At 39.0% G+C, this 21,362-nt stretch overlaps 1 protein-coding gene and 1 long non-coding RNA gene across 29 annotated transcripts in view; one reads left to right on the top strand and one right to left on the bottom strand.

Annotated features, from left to right (window-relative positions):
* The window catches only part of LOC135290794 (uncharacterized), a 57,264-nt gene extending 41,465 nt beyond the window's left edge, over positions 1 to 15,799 (bottom strand). For both annotated transcript variants that reach the window (XR_010353616.1, XR_010353615.1), the window contains exon 1: positions 15,669 to 15,799. This is a non-coding gene — a long non-coding RNA (uncharacterized LOC135290794). The remainder of the gene's footprint in view (positions 1 to 15,668) is intronic.
* The window catches only part of PTPRD (protein tyrosine phosphatase receptor type D), a 1,155,490-nt gene that overhangs the window by 779,712 nt on the left and 354,416 nt on the right, over positions 1 to 21,362 (top strand). For 4 of the 27 annotated variants that reach the window (XM_064404754.1, XM_064404753.1, XM_064404752.1 and 1 more), the window contains exon 1: positions 16,110 to 16,483. The exons of 20 other annotated variants lie outside the window; for them this stretch is intronic. The gene's annotated coding sequence lies outside the window, so the exon portion shown is untranslated. Of the gene's footprint in view, positions 1 to 16,109; positions 16,484 to 21,362 lie in introns of those variants that run through there. 3 more of the 27 variants (XM_064404756.1, XM_064404755.1, XM_064404757.1) reach the window with 2 other exon arrangements.

Genomic DNA, 21,362 nt, shown 5'->3' with positions numbered 1-21,362 from the left:
TACTCTGTGTTAACAGTGCCTATCTAGTTACACTAGTTCAAAACAAGCTGTTTTCAAGGTGCTTTCAAGTGTTCTGATCATGCAGTTGTGAATTCATTGCTGTTGGTAGGATGAAGCTGACATATGCAAGAATCACACTTGATTTTTCTTCATTAGAATGACTTTTAATTGTCAAAATTACGGAAGAACTGGATTTCACCTCTCTATTGGAACACTACATATCTGTAATAAGCCTAACAACGCAACATTTACAAGTTCCTGCCCAGAATCACAGGAACATAGACACTCTCTGAATTTCTTCAGAGAATCACTTGTCTGATTCTTCATCCTTGAGCTGCCCAAGAAAGTAGATTCTGTCCTTGGATTTTCATATCAACCTTTTCTGTTTGTTTGTTTTTCTAATTGCATTCTGCCAATCTGCTGGTGCCACAAAAATCTGGATGTCTTTAAACTGATTGTTCTGGTCTTTGCTTGTAACTATTTATTCCTTCTTGAGATACTCTTGATACTGATGACCCAGTTAGAATATGAAAAAATTTCTGTAAATAACACTAAAGTTGGCAGTGGTCCAGTGGTATGAAAAAAAAAAAAAGAGCAACATTAAAACATTAATGAATTGGTTAATCCAAACAAACTAGCACCTTCCACTCCCATAATTACATTTGTGACTGGAAATCATAGTTCTTGAAGTACTTCCTCAGGATGACTGGAGTCTCTGACTAGGGCTATTACAGAGACCTTCATTCCTTGAAAAGAGAGAGTAAATGACGACAAGAGAAAGTTGTCATCCTTCAAAATAAGCAACAATATATGTACACATATATTTATACCTGTATTTCTCAGTGACTTGCTGGCAGCAGAAGAGAAATACTAAAATACTAAATAATATTAAATAATTCTACCTTCTCTTCAGGACTTTGTATGCTTATGATTCGAAATAATTTTTTTAATTTTCTTCAACAACTACCAATGCAGCAATACATAATTTTCTTTTATTTCAGTATTTCCTTCATCCCTATTTTCTTTGATCACACAGATAGAGCCCAGATATTTCCAGCTTTCTGCTCCAAATTCAACTCTATGGGGACATTCACATAAAATTTTTCTATCATAAAATTATGGTTTGACAATTACAAGCAACCAAATTGTTTCTCTTGCCTATAATGAAGGACAAAAGCTAGGTATATTGAAGCAATAGATATACTGACGTATATAATTTTGTGATGACTGTGTCTTAACTAAACCTTTTGAAATTACAGAATTGCATAGAATATAATTTCTTCTTCAAGAAGAGCTGAACAAAATATACCCTTGTCACTTGCACTAATTCTTACAGTGAACAAAGAATTCATAGAGGAGTTTAGACTTTGTCAGAGTAAATTTTATTGTCAGCTGTTTTTCTGGCCTTCATACCTCTTTTTTTTTTTCTACGAGAAGGTAGCAATGCTTTCTGCAAGCACAAGGCATCACTCAAGAAAGTCGTCCAGATACTACAGCAATCAAAGCACACAAAACTTTTATGCTTCTACACAAGTTTTGCAGGACCTGACAAAGAAAAAACTGACACTTCTCTCATTTACCCAGAGCACACTTTAAATATGTCTTTGCATTTGTTGAATAATTGTGATAAATGGCAAATGTGATGTACATCTAGAAAGAGATAATGTGCATTTGAGACAGAGATAATTTAGCAACTGCCCAGTATTGGTAATGATAAGATAGTAGTTCTTCATTAAGCAGTTCTTTAGTATACAAAATACTTAATTCCATGTTTTTCTGTGTTTTAAGGAAGGGCAGATGTTTTAGGAGTGCTGTCCTGTTGCTAGAAGGCCATTATTAGCAGCAGATTTCTTAACAGAATAAATCCTTACACAAAAACAAGTAGGTAGTGTAAGCAAATGCCCCCATCCTATCACATTAAATATCATCCTCTCCTGTACTTACTTGCAAACTCATAGATACCCTGAGGTATCTAATAGATGATCAAATAGGAACTTTGACTCTGTTGTAATTTCTTCAGGATACTTTAAATCACAGAACTGTAGAATGGTTCTACAGTTCTAGGTACCTCTAGAGGTACCTCTCAGCCTTCTGGGAGGTACCGCTAGAGGCGACTTTGAACACCCTTCTCAGCTCAAGCAGGGTCATCTATTGCTGAAGTGAATCACCTATGTTATAATTTCTCCTAGAAAACCTCTACATCAAGGGAGACCTTGCACTAAAATATCTGAGTGCCCTAACCTTCTAAGTAGAGCCCAAAATGAGTTCTGCTTATAGAAGCTTTGACATAACATGAACATGCCTGAGTTTTGCTGGTGTAATTCAGGTAGATTCATCAATAAACTCCATTAATGTTTCTTTCTGTACTTATAATTTACTTACAGTACATATATGCTAAGTAATGGGAAAAGGCAAGATGCCATGGAATGTTTTGGTTTAGACTTGTCAGTATTAGTACTACTTTTGACTTTTACATGGAACTTTAACTGTAACAGTAGTTCTTGCACAGCTAAGATTTTGCTCAATATTAATCACAGTTTTAAAATGCACTTTGTACCATACCACTGCATTATAGGAGAGAAAATACAACTAATGGATGTCTACTGATCACCTTGGCAGGCGGAAAAATGAAACTGTGTAAAGAGAACTGACTGGAGAAATTCCTGATATACATTTAATTTCTGAAGCATTTTGCACTAGTAACTCTGAATAATCATAAATATTACCATTAGGTCTCAGCCTGATAGCCTAAAAGGCAGACTAAATCAGAGATTACTCTGGAATATGGATTTCTTACCACTCAATAAATTGTAGAGCTGTGAGGGCTGAAGAATTTCCTTTAATTAAAGGCACCTCCTACATCCTTCCTCTACCCACAACACCTCAACTCTAATATAGTCTGGAACACAAAAGCAAAATAAATCTCTGGTCTAGATTCTGAAAACACAGGAGATTTTAGGCTGTGATCTTCAAAGACCTTTGTTTGAACACAAAGTTATAATCTTCCCTCTAATTAAAATCTTCATTTTTTGTTCATAATTAACCATTGTGCCTACTTTAGAGATAGTTCAGGTATCTAAGAAATTGTTAATGTAAATAGTGCTATTCAAATATTTTAACTCACTCCAGGTCAAGTGTAAAAAGTCTGGTCAGTCTAGACAGAGGTCTGTGCTTATTTCCAAAATTTATAGGGTAAGAACATCTAAAAAACTTTGAGATCAAACTGATGATGGTACTGAATAGAATTTTAATTGCTTTCTTATGTGGCATCATATGCTACTTTATTTTGTAATCATACACATTTCAACAAAAGGGCAATGTTGCAATATTCTAAAGGAGATGCTTATGACCTTTTTTTTAAGAAATGAGTAGATGTAAGAATTCACTATGTGGTTTAGCATGCATGGCAGTGTTCAGTCGAAGTTTGGACTTGATGATCTTGGTGATGACTTGATGACTTCACTTTTCCAAACTTAATGATTCTATGATTCAATAAATATCATTATTGTTAGGTCATAAATAAGCAATTTAACTCTTAAGTTTATAAATTGGATTATTATATAATGAAGTGTAAAAAAAAAGTATACACTAAGATACAATATTACCACATTTTATTTGTGTAATATGATCCAACAAAATATATAGGACAATTTACAGTGGTCACAAAGCAATTTTGATATAGAATTAGGCTAAGAGCTCTGTTTTTCCAAATTTTTTAGTGAAGTATGAGAACAAAGAGTCCTGGACTACCTTGTTGGTTGGAGATTAGGAGTCTCTAAAGATATTTGAATGAGCTATCTATAGCACAAATGAATTTACTTATGTTAATCATGCTTGGATCTCTGAAACAGAGACAAAATTTGCATTATTCATTTTATTCCTGATTTGGTAATTACAAATAACTTACATATATCCAGAAAACATATTTGCAGAAACATGGTTTTGAACTAGACTGTGTTAACATGGTAGTTATACCCATTTTGTTTTGATATTAACCTCTGGGAAAGAACAGCTATTTATTAATTTGTCATTGCTTTATTTTTGTTTTTTCCAATCAATGAGCAGCACACAATATACCAAGTTATCTTTGCAAGTGAGTTTCCTCGATTTAAATAGATACCATTTATTAACTTAGAATGATAAACTAGTGAATGCTTCATGCCTATATGCTCTGTCAATAGCAAATAATGAAATCTTTAACCAGGACAACTGACAAAGCTCCAAACTCTTGAGAAGACACTGCAGTTCTATTACTATCCTTGAACACTCACTGCAAAGGGAGACTAAAATTAAGATTTGCAAATGCAAAATGAGTCCCCTATTTAAAGTTTTCCTCTTCAAAGATTTAACCTTTTTTTTCCACCTTTAAATGCACTAGGAATTTTCTGAATGTAGTCCCTTATGTTGACTAACCAGGCCCCATGAATTTCCCAGACCACTCAGATTTCCACTGTGGCTTTGCGTGGAGAGTTGAATCACACTGCTGTATCATAACGAGAAGAAAGCAATTTATATACAGGAAAGGGGAGTGGATACTATGTAAGTAATGAGGAGATGGAAATTGCTCAGGTTTTAGCAGCTAGCTCAGGGAATATCATCACCCAGTGTTTCTTTAGATGTTTTTAACTTGGTGACAGTATTCAGGATATTTTTGGAATAAATTCAGTTCTTATAAAATTATACTTTTCATAGGCCTTTTTAAAAGTTTCAGCAGACTAATTCAGCCTTTAGAGGGAAATATAACTACACTTCTTACGTCTCATTTTCTGCAAACACTTATACAAGCACATTACTTTAAATAGAAGAATCACCTCATTTAGTATAGTATGTATATAAGAGTATGCTCACAAATAAGCTATATGTAGGCACTGGCATCAGTCTTTGTCTATATAACCTATTTGGTACCTATTACATGGATTTACAGTATCACATATGATACTAAAAAACACAGGGAGAGGATAATACAAAACTGCATGATCAGCTACATATTTAAACCATGTATTTCCACTGTCCATGCACAACTGAGTAAAAAAAATATTCCATTTTGAATTCTCTGAATTCTTTTCACTTTTGTTTTCTTCAGTTTTGAATATTAGAATGAAATGGTACAGTAACTACACAGGTTGCAATGTAAAGCCTTTCAAAACTTCACTGGGGAAGTATATTCTGATACCCACAAGATACAAGGTCCTTGTAAATAACGAAAAGCACAGATCATTAACATAGCCCAATCTGAATCATTAGGTAAAAAGTAAAAAAGCAAAGTAAAGTAAGAACACATAAAGGTTTAAGACAAACCAAATGCAGGACTGAAGCAGAAATGTAGGCCATTCTCACATGATTAGTCAACTTTCTTTTGTGAAACATGTCTCATAAATATTTAGCAGAGTCATACACAAGTTTAACAACAGGTAAATTATAGATTCTGCACCTCGGATGGGACAACCTTGGTTGCATTAACAGACTGGGGAATGAGAAGCTGGAGAGCAACACTGCAAAAAGAGACCTGGGGATCATAGTCTGTGGCAAGTTGAACATGGTCAGCAGTGCCCTGACAACCAGGATAGCCAGCCGTGTCCTGGGGGCATCAGGGACAGCATGGCCAGCTGGGCAAGGGAGGGATTGTCCTGCTCTGCTCTGAGCTAGGGCAGCCTCACCTTGAGTGCTGGGGGCAGTTCTGGGTGCCACAATAATAGAGAACATCTAAAGGAGGGCCACAAGGATTATGAAGCGATTGGAAGGGAAGCTGTATGACGAGTGGCTGAGGTCACTTGAGGTCTGTTCAGCCTGAAGGACACTGACCTCATTGAGATCTTCTATATTCTTTTTGGAAATGAAGAGGCAGACACTGATCTTTTCAGTCTTGTGACCAATGACAGGACTCAAGGAAACAGCTTGAAAATTAATCAAGTTCAGATAATTGAAAAAAGTTTTTCTCTCAGCTCCCCAGGGAAGCGGTCCCACCACCAGCCTGACAGAGTTCAAGCAGCATTTGCACAATGCTCTTGGGCACATGTGACTCTTGGGGATGGTGCTGTGCAGGTCCAAGAGGTGGTGATCCCGATGAGTCCCTTCCAATTCAGCATATTATATGACACTACAATTCTATTACTTATTTGGTGGCTTGCTACATCATATGATTCTAGTAAGTGAAAACAATCTTTGCAACTTCCTGTTATGTTCAAAATTCTTCCTTTTGCTTTATTCTTCTTTGAAATTATATGATCACTTATAAACATGTCTCAGTTGTTGCAGTTTGGTATATCCATGTGCTTCCCATCACTTAGGCCTACTGGAGTAGGAGGACGAGGCATGTCTTACCACCATATGGCCTTACCAATCTCAACAATTACCTGAAGGGAGGTGGTAACCAGGCAGGGGTCAATCTTCTCTCCCAGCAATAGAACAAGAGGACACAGTCTTATGCTGTTCCAGGGGACATTTTTGTTGGACATTAGGAAGTTCTTCACACAGAGGGTGACTGGGCATTAGAATGGGCTGCCCAGGGAGGTGGTGCAGTCACTGTCCATGGAGGTGTTTAAGAAAAGACTGTATGTGGCACTTGGTGCTATGGTTTAGTTTACAAGGTGGTGTTAGGTTGGATGATTTCAAAGGTCTTTTCCAACCTAGCTGATTCTGGGATTCTGTCTCTTTCCGCTGAAGGCATGTTTTCTTTATTCTACTTAGTATCAGCAAAATAAAGAGGCTAAAATATTTGTTAAGCTTTGAGGAACAGCAGCCTGGTAGTAATAAACAAAGGACCAACTACAGTGGTGTTTATACACTTTGGTAACTGACACTGGGTTGATGAGCCAGTAGAAATATCTACCAACATTTTTCCTTTTGTTTTTTTCCTTCATTTGTGTTTTTCTAAATACAGTCTTGCTGTTCTTTCTCTCTGTTGCTTGAAGACTTATCAAGTAAACTAATAATTTTTGCTGAACAAAAAACATTCAAGTTTCAGTTTTATTTTAATTTTAACTAGAAAACAAATTTTCTTTCCCTGATTTCTTCTTAGTGAAATCATACATAAATTAATTTCAGAACTTGCACTTCCTTGTGTCCAGAAAAGAAGTACAAATCCTTTTAAAAAACTCTATGTGAAAGTGTCCCAACTAAAAGTACTTTATCCCATCACAAGTTTGTCCTGTTCTTTTCTATACTCTCTTTAGAAAAGGGGCCTTGTGCATGTGTGTGTACGCATCTGCATAAAGAAAGACAAATCATGTGATGGAATGAGATAGTGCTTTGCCTCTCGACAGCAAACTTTATTGCTTCAGATCATATTGATAGTACTTGGTACATTGTTGAATCTGATGAAAGCATAATTACAGGAAGAAATCTCCATTATCACTGTTATCAATGCATTTTGCCACCTTGGAAATCAGCATGCAAAGAAAAAAGATTACAGTATTCTTTCAAGTTACACCTTTAAAATAGTCTCTGCTCAAGCAAGTCTACAAAACCAGCTGCTGCTTACTGCAGAGTCTGCAGGGGCAAACTGTTATAAATGCCCTGAGATTTGGCATGCTATTTACACAGAATTAGACAAATCCTGAGATTTCTACCTCCTTAATTATGTGAAAAGATGGGACAATCATATCAGTGTCATTAAAATTAATCTTTCTGATCTCAAGATCATTGCTGTTCTTGAAAGGACAGGTAATGCCATCTACTACTGCTCATGAAGGCCCCCAATATGACATATTTGTGACCTATTTGTTAGTCAGAAACAGATTAAGACTCTTCTCTTTCCTTTGGTGTTCCACATCCTCAAAATCCTTCAGAAAAGCAGCTTCCAAATTTTAGCTGTAAGTCACCTCCTTCTGAGATAAATTTACACCTTATAGAACCAAAATGAATTGGATGTAGGCAGGGAGAAGTGGAGAAATGTATAACCAACCAAGCATTCAGGTACTGAATGCTGTATCAAGAAGAAACATTCAGTGTGATACCCTGTGTTCAGAACTGCTGCCTGCCTCAGTGCCTCCAGCTTCTGAAGGATATTCTCTAGAAGAGTGTACATACTGGATGCAATAAAACAATATATAACTGTTGTACAGTACTTTGCTACAACCTCCTCAATGTGTTGAGCAAGAATTTACTGACCTGTCTGGGATCTCAAAAAATACAGATTAGGAAATATCATGTACTCCCCCTGTTCCCTATTACATACATAAGCACAAGTGTACTTCTGGAATGGAAAGTGGAAAAATTTGGGGCTGGAAAAGGCTTATGACAGATGCATTTAAGAGAGAGACTAAGGTAGATCTGAAAAAAAAAAATGAAATTAATGAAAGAGGAAACAAATGAAAGGGTAACCCAGGGTCTTGTAATGCCAGGGAAGCTGACATTTGAGAAAGCATAGATTTAAAGAAAAGAATGTACAGTCACTTGCCAGAGAGAAGGGAGGCATTAGAAGATGAAAGAAGTAGATGATTCTGAAAAGACACTGTATGTGATTGGTTGTAACAGAATGTAAAGCTTCACTGGGAGCAAAGAAACATTTATTTTGCAAAATCAGATTTCACAGAAACAAATACAGAAGAGGGAAATAAAAGGAAGTCTGAAGAAGTCTTCTATTACTTTTTTTTAAGCATATGTACCTGCAACCCGAATATGCAGAACCTACTTTAGATTAAAAACATGAAACATCTTGCTATCATTCCACAAACACTGGAGTTGGATTTTATTGCCCCTATTCTGTCCTTTGTGCCTTCTCAGAGAAAGAACCAAATGAGAAAACACCAGCATGTGAGTTTGATTGCCACCAGTTCATGTTTGTGATAGCTTGTGTCTATTAAAAAAAAATACATGGAGGTCATTGAAATATATTTGCATCAAAGAAAAAGGTGTCTGCTGAAGTTCATAATGAATAGGTTGTCCTTTTTATAACAGAACTTTGAAAATCTTTTTTTCTGTTGTTGAGAAAAACCCCTTGTGACTAATATGTGATTTCCCTCACCGGGTTAGTCTAATGTATGAAAGTGCTTTTCAACATTGAAAGAAAAAGAACTTGGCATCCAAGCTTGTTAATAACCTGGATTCAATACAACAGATTTAATCTTTCCATTCCTTTTTCACTATAAGTTATTTGGCTAAAATATAGATTTTTTTTCTCATGGTCCTAATTTCTGTTTTAATTGAATTGCTGAGAATGAAAATGATTAGAGAATGTTGTGTGGTGAACAGATTTGTTTGGATAATGTGGTTTTAACACCTCTTGTTCTGCCCAAAATACACAGTCTTCCGTAAAAGTATGTGGTAATGCACAGTTTCTATACTACATTCTGCAACTGTAAATGTTCACTGGGCTTGCATTTAGTGATTAATAAATGGGATGGAAGGAAAGCTAAACTGAAACAATGAAAAGGCAATATAAACAGAATGATTATAAGCAAAATATTTTTGCCGTTCCAGTAAAAATTCAATGATTTGTTTACATAAGGTCAGTCAAAACCATGATGTAAAAATGTTTCCTCCTGAGATCAGAATTCACAGAATTTGAAATACTTTATATATAAAACTGAAAATAAGGTGAATAAAATGCTTATGAAAAGTGGTCAATTAGTAAGACTCAGACTTTAGGCTAATACTAAATACTTCAGGATGTTTTATCTAGATTGACCTGCCATTAAACTTGCAGCTTCCTCTGGAGCAACTGCATTAAGAAATGAGAGAATAATTTGATTTTCCTTAAATTCCTGTACTTAAACATAATTATAAAATATGACACCATTTTTTGTAATGGGGACACTTACCCACTAGTCATATTTTTATATATTTAAATATATATTTTTAATTAGAAAATTTTCTATATTTTTAATTAGAAAACACATTATCTGAAATTAATGGGAGTTATGTTGAGGGAAAAAAATTACTGTCTTTGTATTCAGATCTGAATTAAACAGATTCAATTGAAGAGGTTTAAACTTGGCTGTCCAAGTTTACTTGAAGCCAAGAAAGAGCATGACAGGGTCTTCTCTAGCAAATAAATATTCTGCTTTTAGTACTATTGATATTTAACTAAGCTGTTTTTGAAATACTTATGGGCCCACAACAAATATTAACTGTAAGGTACTTTAAGAGAGAGATGCTGAAAAGAATTTTATATTTTTATTTTCCCTTTTCCCACTCTATCTTGCACAATTTGCAAGAAATAGTCCCACAGAATGCAAATCCAGCATTCTCTGGGACAATACATTTCTTGCCTCCCAGTGCTTGCTTATGCCCCTTGATTTACCAGTACAAAAGGAGACAACATGAAAGGAATGGAGAAGCACTCTCCCCTAATGACTAAGCAGCTTCTCCCAAAACACCCCTATATTCAAGAAGCAAAAGGTTCAAGTTTGGGAAATAAACTAAGACTTTTCATTTTCCTCCCTCTACCCCCTTTTCAGTGCCCTGACAGCACAGCACTGCCGTATAAGATGTGTCTGGCACCTCCTTGATGTTTTGCAGGAGGGAACATTCAGATTAATGAGACTTCACTTTGACCAGTTGTTGTTAGTTTGTGAAATCCTCAGTTTTGTAGGAAGCATTTCTGGATACTTTTCCTATAAAAGAAGAAACTGACCGACAGTGAATGTCTCCTTAGAAACCAGAAGTCAGTGTTCAAGTGAAGAGTAACAAATTTTCCATTTCTGTGAATCAGTTATGGTATTAGTATCTTCCTCTTGTTCCTGAGTTTTAAAGTAGGTGAATTCTACTACTTATCAGTATTTACATCAAGAAGTGTATCAAGATTTAGATCAAGCAGTGTTATACAGACAGAGACTCTGACCTATGGGTGCAAATTAGTGCCTTTAGTCTCTCTAATGGATGTTGAGGAACCATTAAATGATCACACACACTAAGTAATGTATGAGGTCTAATTTTTGGTTTATTGTTGCAAAAGATTCAAACTAACAAGCTGTTGTTTGGCAATTAGTTTTCCTTTATTGGATTCCATTTTCCTCTGCTGAAATTAGAGAATATTTCTGACATTCTAGACCTGGCTTCCTTCTGCTGTCCTTGAAATGTAGTGGTACTCTCTACATTTTGAATCCAGGAAAAAAAAACAAAAAAAACAAAAAAAAAAAAAAAAAAAAACACAAAAAAACAACACCCAAAACCCAAAAAACAACAACAACAAAAAAACCCAAACAAAAAAAAAAAAACCAAAAAAACCCCAAAAAAAACCACAAACCAAAACAAAAACAAAAACAAAAACCAACCCAAAAACTCAGTCTACTGCACCATATTCAAAATGACGACAAATCTTGAAATAGACCTCATGCACCTGTGTGCCTACATATATTTTATATGTGTGTTTATGTATATATATCTATACATATATAGAGGGAGATATATAGATATATAGATACATAGATATAGAGATACATAGATATATAGATATATAGATATACTGAGGTGGGGCCAGGGGGGCATGATTTTTAAGAACAATACCACCACACTGTATTGTGTATTCTAAGTATTTTCTTTCTGAATAGTTAGCAGAGTTCTCACTCCATCTGAGATACTCCCAATAGTACAGAAATAAAAGACAAATCTTCTATCTACAAATCTTATTTACAGCTTTCCCTACACAAGCTGCTGTTTATTTTCAGTTTGTGGCACACATTCTAGTGTGGTTTGACAAAGCTAATCCTGCTTCATCATCTCCAAGCCCCTGGAGATTTCCATTTGCTCTCTGATTAATTACTGGCCTCTTGCTCTTTCCACTTAAAAAAACACCCAAAAAGCCCCCAAAACCCAACCAAAAAAGTCTCAAAGAGCTAGTATAACAAATTATTCCCTGACGAGCAGAAACAATTAAGCCTAATTTGCTTTGAGTTAATGTGCTACATCACCTTATTCCACCACCATGCTATTTTGGGTCTATGCTAGACCTATGGTTTAGGTCTGTGGTTCAGTCACACCAATTAATAAGCTGGGACAAGTGTGAGAACCAGCTTGCACGTCTCCCTCCTCTTTCTAACATCTACTTCCACAGAGGAAAAATTAGAACAGGTCTTAAGACCTGTAGGATAAGAGACCTGAATGCCTTGCAAGGGACTTGAAATGTGCTGGCACACGCAGAAGTTGTTTGGGTACCAGGTGCATCACACAAGTGTATAAAGCCTCATTTCCTTCAGGCAGTGTGGAAAAAAATAGCAGATGTGGCAAAAATGGTCATAAAGGGCTGCACTGAAAATCACTTTTCTCTCCATACTTTTGTCTCTTAACTACTGAAGTTTAGTGAGTTAGAAACATATGAATCAAAAATGTTTACAAAATAAAGACAGTGTCTAGTGAGATACTAAATCAGGACTTAAAAGATGTGTACACAAATTGAATTAGCAGAACAATTTTTGCATAGAGATAACATGTGTTTACTTTTCTAGTAGTGTTTTATTAACCTTAACAATAGGAGCCTAAAGTGTCTGCACTCTAAAAATGAGAATTTTCAAGTATCAGTACGGCAACTCAGGAACATTTCTCATAACCATTTTGTAAGCCAATGCCTAAAATATGTATTAATGCAGTTTTGTGACAAATCACCTGTTAGATTTCAGCCGACAGCTTGCCATACGTTAATCATAAATAACTGTAAAATACAGCTATCATAACGTATTATGGAAGAAAAGGGAGAAACTATAGAGCAACCTTTCTGATACACCTTGCCTACTCCCCCTCGCCTTCCTGATTTTGCTGTGTACTGACCCAATGGCCACTGGTTCCAGTTGTTAATGGAATATCCTACTGTGTTAAAGAGCTTTCTGGGATGCTATTTATCAGGAATGCAAGCAACAATACAAGGCAGAACAGATGAAAGGAAAATAACACTCCCCACTATGAACAGAGTACTATTTAATACATTAAATTCATGAGACTGAGACACGAAGGCCTAAGGTTGGGCTTTTGAAGAGCTATGGTAGAAGTTACTCAAGAGCATGGTCACAGGTAAGTATTCAGATGAACAGCAGGCAACTCATTTTGCTACCTCCTTTGCTACAATTTTTGAGATTTAAACCTGCACTCATAGCTTGCATTTCACATAAGATTTTCACTGCTGGTGTGCAGCCTCCATGAGAAGCCTGAAAACAGCTGCATGAGCAGGAAGAATGAGAATTAAACAGTTAATCTGGAATGACATGAGAAAGATTTATATTGTTTTGAAAACCTCAAAGGGAATACATGATATTTATTTCCAAATTTAAAAATCTTCCTTTCACCCCAAAACCCCCAGCAAAAAACCAAAAAAACCCTCATCAATATTTCTAAGTCTAGTTTAAGTACTATCTTAGAGATCATTAAGTATTTCACATGAAACATTTCAAAGTTTAAACAGTGTGTAGATGTATTTCCAGTTCAGTGCTGTACTAACCATAGAGTAATGTACTGCTGCAATCTTGGCAGAAATACAACACCAGTATAGAATGCTGTGTTTGAATCAAGTTTGAGGGAAAAAAATCTACCTTAATGAGTAGTTTGTAAGACATGAATTAAGCCTTTTGTTGTGTTATTTGCTCTTAGAAGGAAAGGAATGTTAGAGGAGTAATAACAAACCACATATATAGGTTAATGTATGTGTGTGTGTACACTACTATTTTAAATACAAAATTTATGCTACTGATAACAAAAGTTGATATGCAATACATCAGCAGAAATATACAGTGTTTTAATGATTCTTCATTAACTTAGGGTAATTTCTTATCTGGTTTTTTTTAGCATCACTACAAAACATAATCTTTTAAATAATGAAATCTCGTTTTAATATTTCTATTAAAAGATATGTATTTATTCCTAATGTGATGCATTTATTTCTGACTGACTGAACTAAAGGAAGAGCTACACAACATGCTAATGACTCTAAAAAAAAAAGCAAAGCTAAATGTAGTCCTCAAACCTGACATCCATGTTGTGATACCATATTAAAAATACAAAATACATTAGTTTATTGCTCAATTCTTCAATGTCATGCAAGGATCACAGCATGAAGAGCAGTAAGACAGCTCAGTTACTCATAAGAACTTCTGGGACATAGCATTAAAAACTAAAATGTCTATTTTGTGTTGCCATTTCAAAGCAAATTCAGCCTTGAAGCCATTTCAGTCAAGGGGGCAAAGGTGATGATTTAAGGCTTCCTTTCTTTACCAACATTTATTGCAAAAAAGACCAAATAGCATTTTGCTCAGCTTTTGATTTCTGTTGTACTTTGAAGACACTGTTGCTTGTTGAAAAGCTAGTCTTTTACGGAATAGTTAGTTTTGACAAGATAAAAAGTAATCATCTGTGCCACATTTCATACATTTACCTTTTCATACAAAGTAATTATTGTACAAGGTTACTTGGTATTTTGAAAGATACTATTTGGAAAGCATTAGTGTTCTTTTAAGTGTGAGATTATTTGGGTGACCATTTTTCACGGTGTAACTGGCAGCATCAGAAGAAGACAGCAATTTATAGGACTTGTGGAGAACAAAGTTTATTTTCACTTTTGTCAGCCTTCATGCTGGCAGCACTAGCTTCCAGAGGATGATAAAACACAATTATAGAAAACACCCAAATCATTCTCCTCTGCAGAAAAGGAGCAATGACCTGCAATGAGCTTAGCGGGTGCCAACAAGGCTGACTTCAGAATCAGGCGCTGCACGGCTCGATGGGGCTGCAGCCAGCCGCTATGGAACTCCAGACGAGGGACACCCCTGCGGCCAACAGGGCACCCGCAGCTTCGTCCCACCATTCCTATTCCAGGAACGCCAACCTTTTCAGCATCAGTATTAATGGGCAGCCGCCACCACAATGCCTGACTGGCACTTACTGCGTTTCTACCAACACTTCAGCCCCATTTTACACAGCGTGACCGGTGTCACAGGGGGTGACTCTTCCAGGCTTCCAAAGACGCCTAGAAGCTTACAGTGAGGTTTTCCAAAGCACTCTTCACCTAAATCCTACTATTTCCACCTACGTGCCTTCTCTGCAGGGGACTGGACAAAAGATTAAGAAGAGTCGGGATGGACCCTGCTCTAGCCCAATGTTATGCCACCGACTGTGCCAAACAACACGTGGTGTCACGCAGCATGGAACCTGGCCATTCTGCAGGAAAAAAAAAAAAAAAATCTGAGATTTGTCGCACGCGAAGATGACTACTACTAAAATATCGCTCCACCACACTGTCGCTCTGGGACACCTCTCGCGGACCGGCAGGTCCGCTACAGCCCCCGTCGGTTTAACCATCTGCCCGCGAAGGCGCGCCCCAAGCGGCGGGCGCAGGCCGCCGGCCCGGGCAAGTTCCGCGGCCCGGGCCGCCGCCCCGCCGCGCTGCCCCCCGCCCCGCTCCCGGTGACGTCACCGCCCCGCCCCCAGCGCCCGGCGGCGCGCGGGTGTGCGTGCGGCGCGCGGCTCCGGTGCCCGGCCGGCGCGCGGCCCGGGATGGGGCGGGCGCTGCCGGGATCGCCGCCGCGTGCCCCCCCACCCTGCCCGCACACGCACAGGCGCGGACATCGGCGGCAGGCTCTTCCCTGCTGTTGGGGCCGTACGGATCCTGTGATCCACGCAGCCTAAGAGGATTAAAAAAGAATAATCACAAAAACCCCACAACCCACAAAAAAGCAAAAGCACACACACAAACACAAAAGCGCAAACAGCCATCCAGCCCGTGCAACCCAAAGCCCACAACGAACCTACGAAACGGGAGAGCGTCGTCTCTACCGGTGCCCCCACGGCGTCCCCTCCTTCCTCAGAGGAGCGAAGCGGAGTGGTGGGGGAGGGTTTTTCACGTTTCGACTCTCGGGGACTGTTTCTGGGATTTTTTTCCCGTGTCTGCCCTCACCACCCCGCCCGCCCTGTGCCCTCTTCGCTCGCTTTTGTTTGCACTGCACTTTTTGTATTTGTAGCAAGGGGGGCGGGAGAGTGGGTGGGAGACCTCGCTTTTATTTGTAGCAAAAGAATCGCTTAGAAAAGACGAAGGAAGAAAAGAAAAGAAAAGGAGGAAGGAGAAAAAAAAGAGTGAAGGGGGAAGGAAGAAGGAGAGGGAGAGAGGGAGAGAGAGGGAGGAGGAGGAGGAGGAGGAGGGGAAACGGAGCAGCTAGCTGGGGAACAGAGAGCGCGCCCGGGAGCAGCAGCAGCCGCCGCAGGAAGGAGAAGAGGAGAAGAGCGGAGCAGAGCGGAGCAGAGCAGCGCGGAGGAGAGGCGGCGCTGGCAAGAGGAGGCAGGCGGGGACCTGGCTCTTCTGGATGCTGGATTTTCGGACTCTCGTTGACTCTTTCCTGCTCCCCGGCGCCGCACTGTGAGAGACACGCACGAGCGTCAGGCAGCAGCGGCGGGGCTTCGCTCGTAGCTGCTGCTGCTGCAGCGGGGCTCGGATTAAATTGGCCGCCCCGGAGCCGACCGGGAGCGGCGGGAGGAGGTGGCGGCGGCGGAGGCGGCGGGAAGCAGCGGCAGGCGGGCGGGCAGCGGCGAAGGCTGCTGCTGGGACCGGGGGAGCCAGCATGACCAGGTAACTGCCCCGCTCCTGACCCATTTTTCCTCCGCCGCCGCTCCCTCTTTGCCGCCTCTTTAGGCGCGCTTGTGTGTGTGAGCACAGAAGTGTGCCTGTGTGTGCGTGCGCGTAGCCCGCACACATGTCCCTCACGCACAACTCTCCGTGGGTGCCCCAGGGCTTCCCCCCAGCAGCTTCCAGCCCGCTCCCCGCGCCTTCCCGCCGGGTCTCAGCCTGGCGGCGAGGCCTGTTCGGGGAGTGAGGGGAGCTGCGGTACGGGGACGGGGGATGGGGCAGGGAGAGGGCGATTGATGGATCGGAGTCGACGTTTCCACTGAGTGCCGCTGTGCGCGGGCGGGGAGAGGGGAGTACGGTAATTACACACTGTCTGTTTGCTTTGGCAAACGAATTATTAATATTAATTATTTTGTTTATTCTAACGGGTTCGGAGATGGGGGAAGGTAGCGGGGGTGAGAGACCAGGCATCTGCCGCTGGAGACGGGGCTTGGGGGTGAGCGGCAGTAGGGACCCCGGGCGCCGGTCCGAGCACGGCTCCCTCCTCCTTCTCCTCCTCCTCCTCCTTCTCCTCGTTCTCCTCCTCCTCCTCCTCCTCCCCCTGCTGTCTCTCGGCGGAGCGGGGAGGCACGGAGATGCGAAGATTTTCTCAGGTTAGGCTTTTAATTTCTTTGTTTACTCCCGCGAAGCCACTTGAAAGGAAGCACATCGGGCTGGAAACTCAGTTTTCGGAGCGCTTGCAAAGGGGTTCTTGAATTTGTTCAGCAAACTTAGCAGCACCCTCTGCGCCGTCTGCCCGTGCAAGGAGGCACTCCTTGCTGCTGCAACCGGGCTCTCCCAGGCTGTTGTTTCCTTTAACAGTTGTTTTCTTGCACGGGATCCCCTATTTTGCCTGTTGTCTATGCCCTCATTTCTCGACAGAACGGTATTCTTTCAATTTTGAGTGATTACCACTCAGCTTTGCATGTATGGCTTTTGAATGCCTGCTTCTCCTTGTTACTTCTCCAGAACTGCTATCATGCATATTTTATTCTTTTGCCTGGCCTTTTTACAATTACTGCCTCGTGTAAGGATGGCAGCTGCCATACCATGATTTCGATGTCCATATTCCCAGTTTTGACACACGGAGAAGGGTTAATTTATTTACAAAGAATAGTCAGGGTTTTATGTGTTCCTTCACTTGTCGCCTGAGATGGCGTTACATTGGGGATAAGTCTGTAGATGCTGATTTACTTTCGAGTTTCCTATTTTCAGAGTATTTGTGATGACACTTGTATTCTCTTAAACTTAGGATTAATGTGGGAAGCTATGATTGTCTTCTCAGCCTTTCAGAGATTGCTTCCAACATACCTTTTGTTCAAGCACAAGCAACTTCTCTGTAATGTTGGGACATTATTGGGAATTTCTATACAGAGACGGAAAAATGTATGTATCATATTTTTCCTTCTTCTGGTATCTGCTAGTGGTTTCAAATGTTGTAATAGTCAATACTTTCTTTTCTTGCTGTAAAAGTGTATAGTAAATGACATCATTTTCTCCTGGGCTGGGAGCAACGAATCCTACAATTCTTGTTATGAATGGAGCAACTCTTAAGAAAAAAAAAAGATTCTCCGCTGTCCTAAATACCATCACATGTACTTGCATCTTACTTTAGATTGTAATTTTTTGATTGCTTCTTTAAATTGCCTCTCATGAGATGAGCTATTACTGATTTTTTAATGTGTGAAATTGACAAACTGGTCAGTTTAATAAATTCAGCTGTCAAATTTCGCTCAGTCAAAATAGCTAAAAGCTGTAAAAATACTGGCAAGGGATTTTTAAGGTACCGAGTGTTACACAGAAAGAATGGATTTAATGAGATACTTTTTACATGACTAGCTTTCCAATTTTAGTTTTGTCCCTTTTCTTAATATGGTGGGGTATATTTAGATATCTTTCAACGGAAAAGTGATGTATAGCTTTTCTGTATCCACTTTAAGCAGTAGAAGCTTTGTCTTAGGAGAAGTCTTCTACTCTAAGAAGATGCTAAAAAATTCATTATGGATTGTGTGTGCTATGACAGGCTGTTAGGAATGGGTAAGGCATGGTAAGGAAAATGGTACCTCGGTATTTCTGGATTTCAGGAATTTGTCTTAGGACCTGCTTTTAGACCCATCACTCATACTACTTTTAAAATGAGCGCTAGAGAATAATGTGAATGAGCGTTGTGCTGTGATGGTTATGTAACTCAAACCACCAGCAGACAGCAAACTCAATGGGTGTTAGGAAATCAGAGCCTAATCTTAGGAGAGGGTATGCAAGAATGTATTTGGGGGATGTGGTAAAGAACTGAGTATCTGGAGATATAAGTCTGGTCAGCGATTCACCTTTCATTATACACATTGCTTTTTGCTTCTACGTTTGAGGAATGCAGGGACCAAACTACACAAGCTGAAGAGTAGGAATTCCCCTTCATCTGCTGCTGTGTGTACTGAGCCACTAGGGGCCTGTATAAACTGCTCTCGTAGAGCAGATACCAGTGCATGGCATATGCTCACTTTCACCAGACATTTTTTATACAGGTGCGTAGTGTCAAAAGCAAAGATGCCAGTATTTAATTCCTTACTAGTAAATGAAAGGCCAGTTTTTTAGGAGGTGGGTACAAATTGCATATTACTTAGTTGTTTTTTTTTTCACCCTACTTCATCTGTTTCCCCAGTCCTATATTGTGTCCAACATCTCTGCTTTCCTGATTACTCTGGGAGATGGGGATGAACATGAGTCAGGAGGTGCAAATTTTGGGCCAAGTTGGATTTGTGTGTCTTCTGCATTTCATATTTTCTATAAGCTGAGAAAATCAGATTTGTTGCCTTTGTGTTTTTTCTATTAGATTAGTAATGGTACTGTTCCATGCAAGTGTAGGGTTAAAAGATAAACTAATCAGGATTTCTAAAAGGCAGGAACAGACATAGATTGATGGTGTATTTAAACTAGCTTTGTAAGTGTTATGTAAGTTTGAGAGTGTGTCAGCTCTAAGGCTTTGGCTGGAGTGTAGTCAGTGTTTATGGGACATGCACAATACATTCTTGAGTGTCGGTTTCAGAAATTTAAAATCCACCAGCCATAGCGTTCTTAATAGACATTAAGCAATAAGGTCAAGTATACTTGCGCTGTTCCATTGTTGGTTTTCAGTTTTTGAAACAAGGCAGATAATTTGTAAAAGAGCACAGCTGAAATATTTGCATATTGGATTTCCTTCGCAATGAACTTCCATTACTAAGCTCTTTGAGAATTCTCATTTGGAAGGATTTTCAGGCTGAATCACAGTAAGGTCATACAATCAAAAAACAGTTTCCCTATGGTATGTTAATTTTTTAATAAGCTGTCTTTTAAAACATCAGAGTCTTACATATCGTTTGGTGTTGGGCCAGTTACTACAGCAAGAGGATTTTTTGTCATCTTGCTGACAACAGTTGTGCAAATATTGACTGAGCTTAATTTTCTGAAATGTGTGTGTGTGCCTTAGGTAAAGTTTTGATGAAATGTAATGAAATCTGCTTTAAAGGTTTTCTCAAACGATAAGCGTTGGTTCGAAAGTGTCTTACTGCTTATCAGTACACCAAGGCGGTGGCTCTGAAATGCAGAGGATAGGCACTTCATTTGTGCTTCGGATATCAAAAGGACTAATATGGTATGGATCTATGAATCATTGTATCTCATTTTAGTATATGACCGTGGTGATTTTTAAGCTTTTGTTCTCTAACAAGTGTTGAGAAAAAGGTGTAGATATTTGCTGGTTTAAGTTCAGTGTCGGTCACATAATCCCATCTGTAGTATCAGGAGCTTGCTTTCATTGTAATTCTTTTTAATAACAGTTGTCATAACATAATCAACATACTATATGTTTTTATGAAAACTCTCAATTTCACATACTCTGTGAGTGTACTTTATTTGCTTAATCCTTGTATTCTTTGGAAAAGGCCTTAAATAAAGCCAATTAATGAATGTATGCTGGCAAATTGGCAGCCTAAAGCAAGAATATGTGTTTAAAAATACTTATTTGAATACTATCAGGAATTTACCAAGTAGGAGCAGAGAGGAAGCTTACTTCTCCTGGTGATCTGCTGCGATGAAGGTTGCAGCTGGAGAAATCTGATGATTTAGAAAAAGGTTACATGAGAGTGCTTTGCATATAAATTCCTTTCCAACAAGCTTCATTTCACTTGTTTTTTTAAGACACTGGGCATATAAAGCCATAAAAGAGCCATATTTACTACTGCACAGTTTCACCTTATATTTCATAAGCCCAGATGACTTTTGGTAGTTTATTGATAATACTTGCCTTAAACTTTGCATGTTTGTGTCTTCCTATAAAAAGTGGATAACTAAAATGCCAGGAAGAGAAATGCAGAATAATAAAAATTGTTTGTGTGCAAAAGATGAAGTTAAATTGAAGAAAATTTGCAATGCTTTTAGGAACTTAGTTATTATTCAGGGTCTTTCAATTAATTTGTCAAAGCGGCAGGTCAAACAAAATAATATGAGCTTGTTTTTTAGCTACATCAGCATGTGTGCATAGTCTGAACTTCCCTAAGATATTCCCTAAATTTACTTCTTTAGGTGTCTTCTGCTTACATGCTGTGACAGGCTTCTTCATAGCCTTAATAGCACAGTTACAGAAAGAGAAGAACAAAAAAGACAATGTGACTATCTTGGACTAGAGTTTCAAAAGAGATAGAGATTTTTTTCTAAATTCAGCTTCTCTGTTTGTACTTGATATTTGATTTCTGGTGGGGGGTTCTGTGTGTTCCTTTAAATACAAAGAATGGGCAGAAAATGTCCTCCTCATTCAAAAGAAAAAGATGAAATTTCAGGCACTTTGATTTATTCTACGAGAGGACAT

Source organism: Passer domesticus, chromosome Z (assembly GCF_036417665.1).
Source record: "Passer domesticus isolate bPasDom1 chromosome Z, bPasDom1.hap1, whole genome shotgun sequence".
In the NCBI taxonomy this organism is placed as follows: domain Eukaryota; kingdom Metazoa; phylum Chordata; class Aves; order Passeriformes; family Passeridae; genus Passer; species Passer domesticus.
Note: the sequence above shows the minus strand (reverse complement) of the source record. Positions and strands in the feature narration are given on the sequence as shown.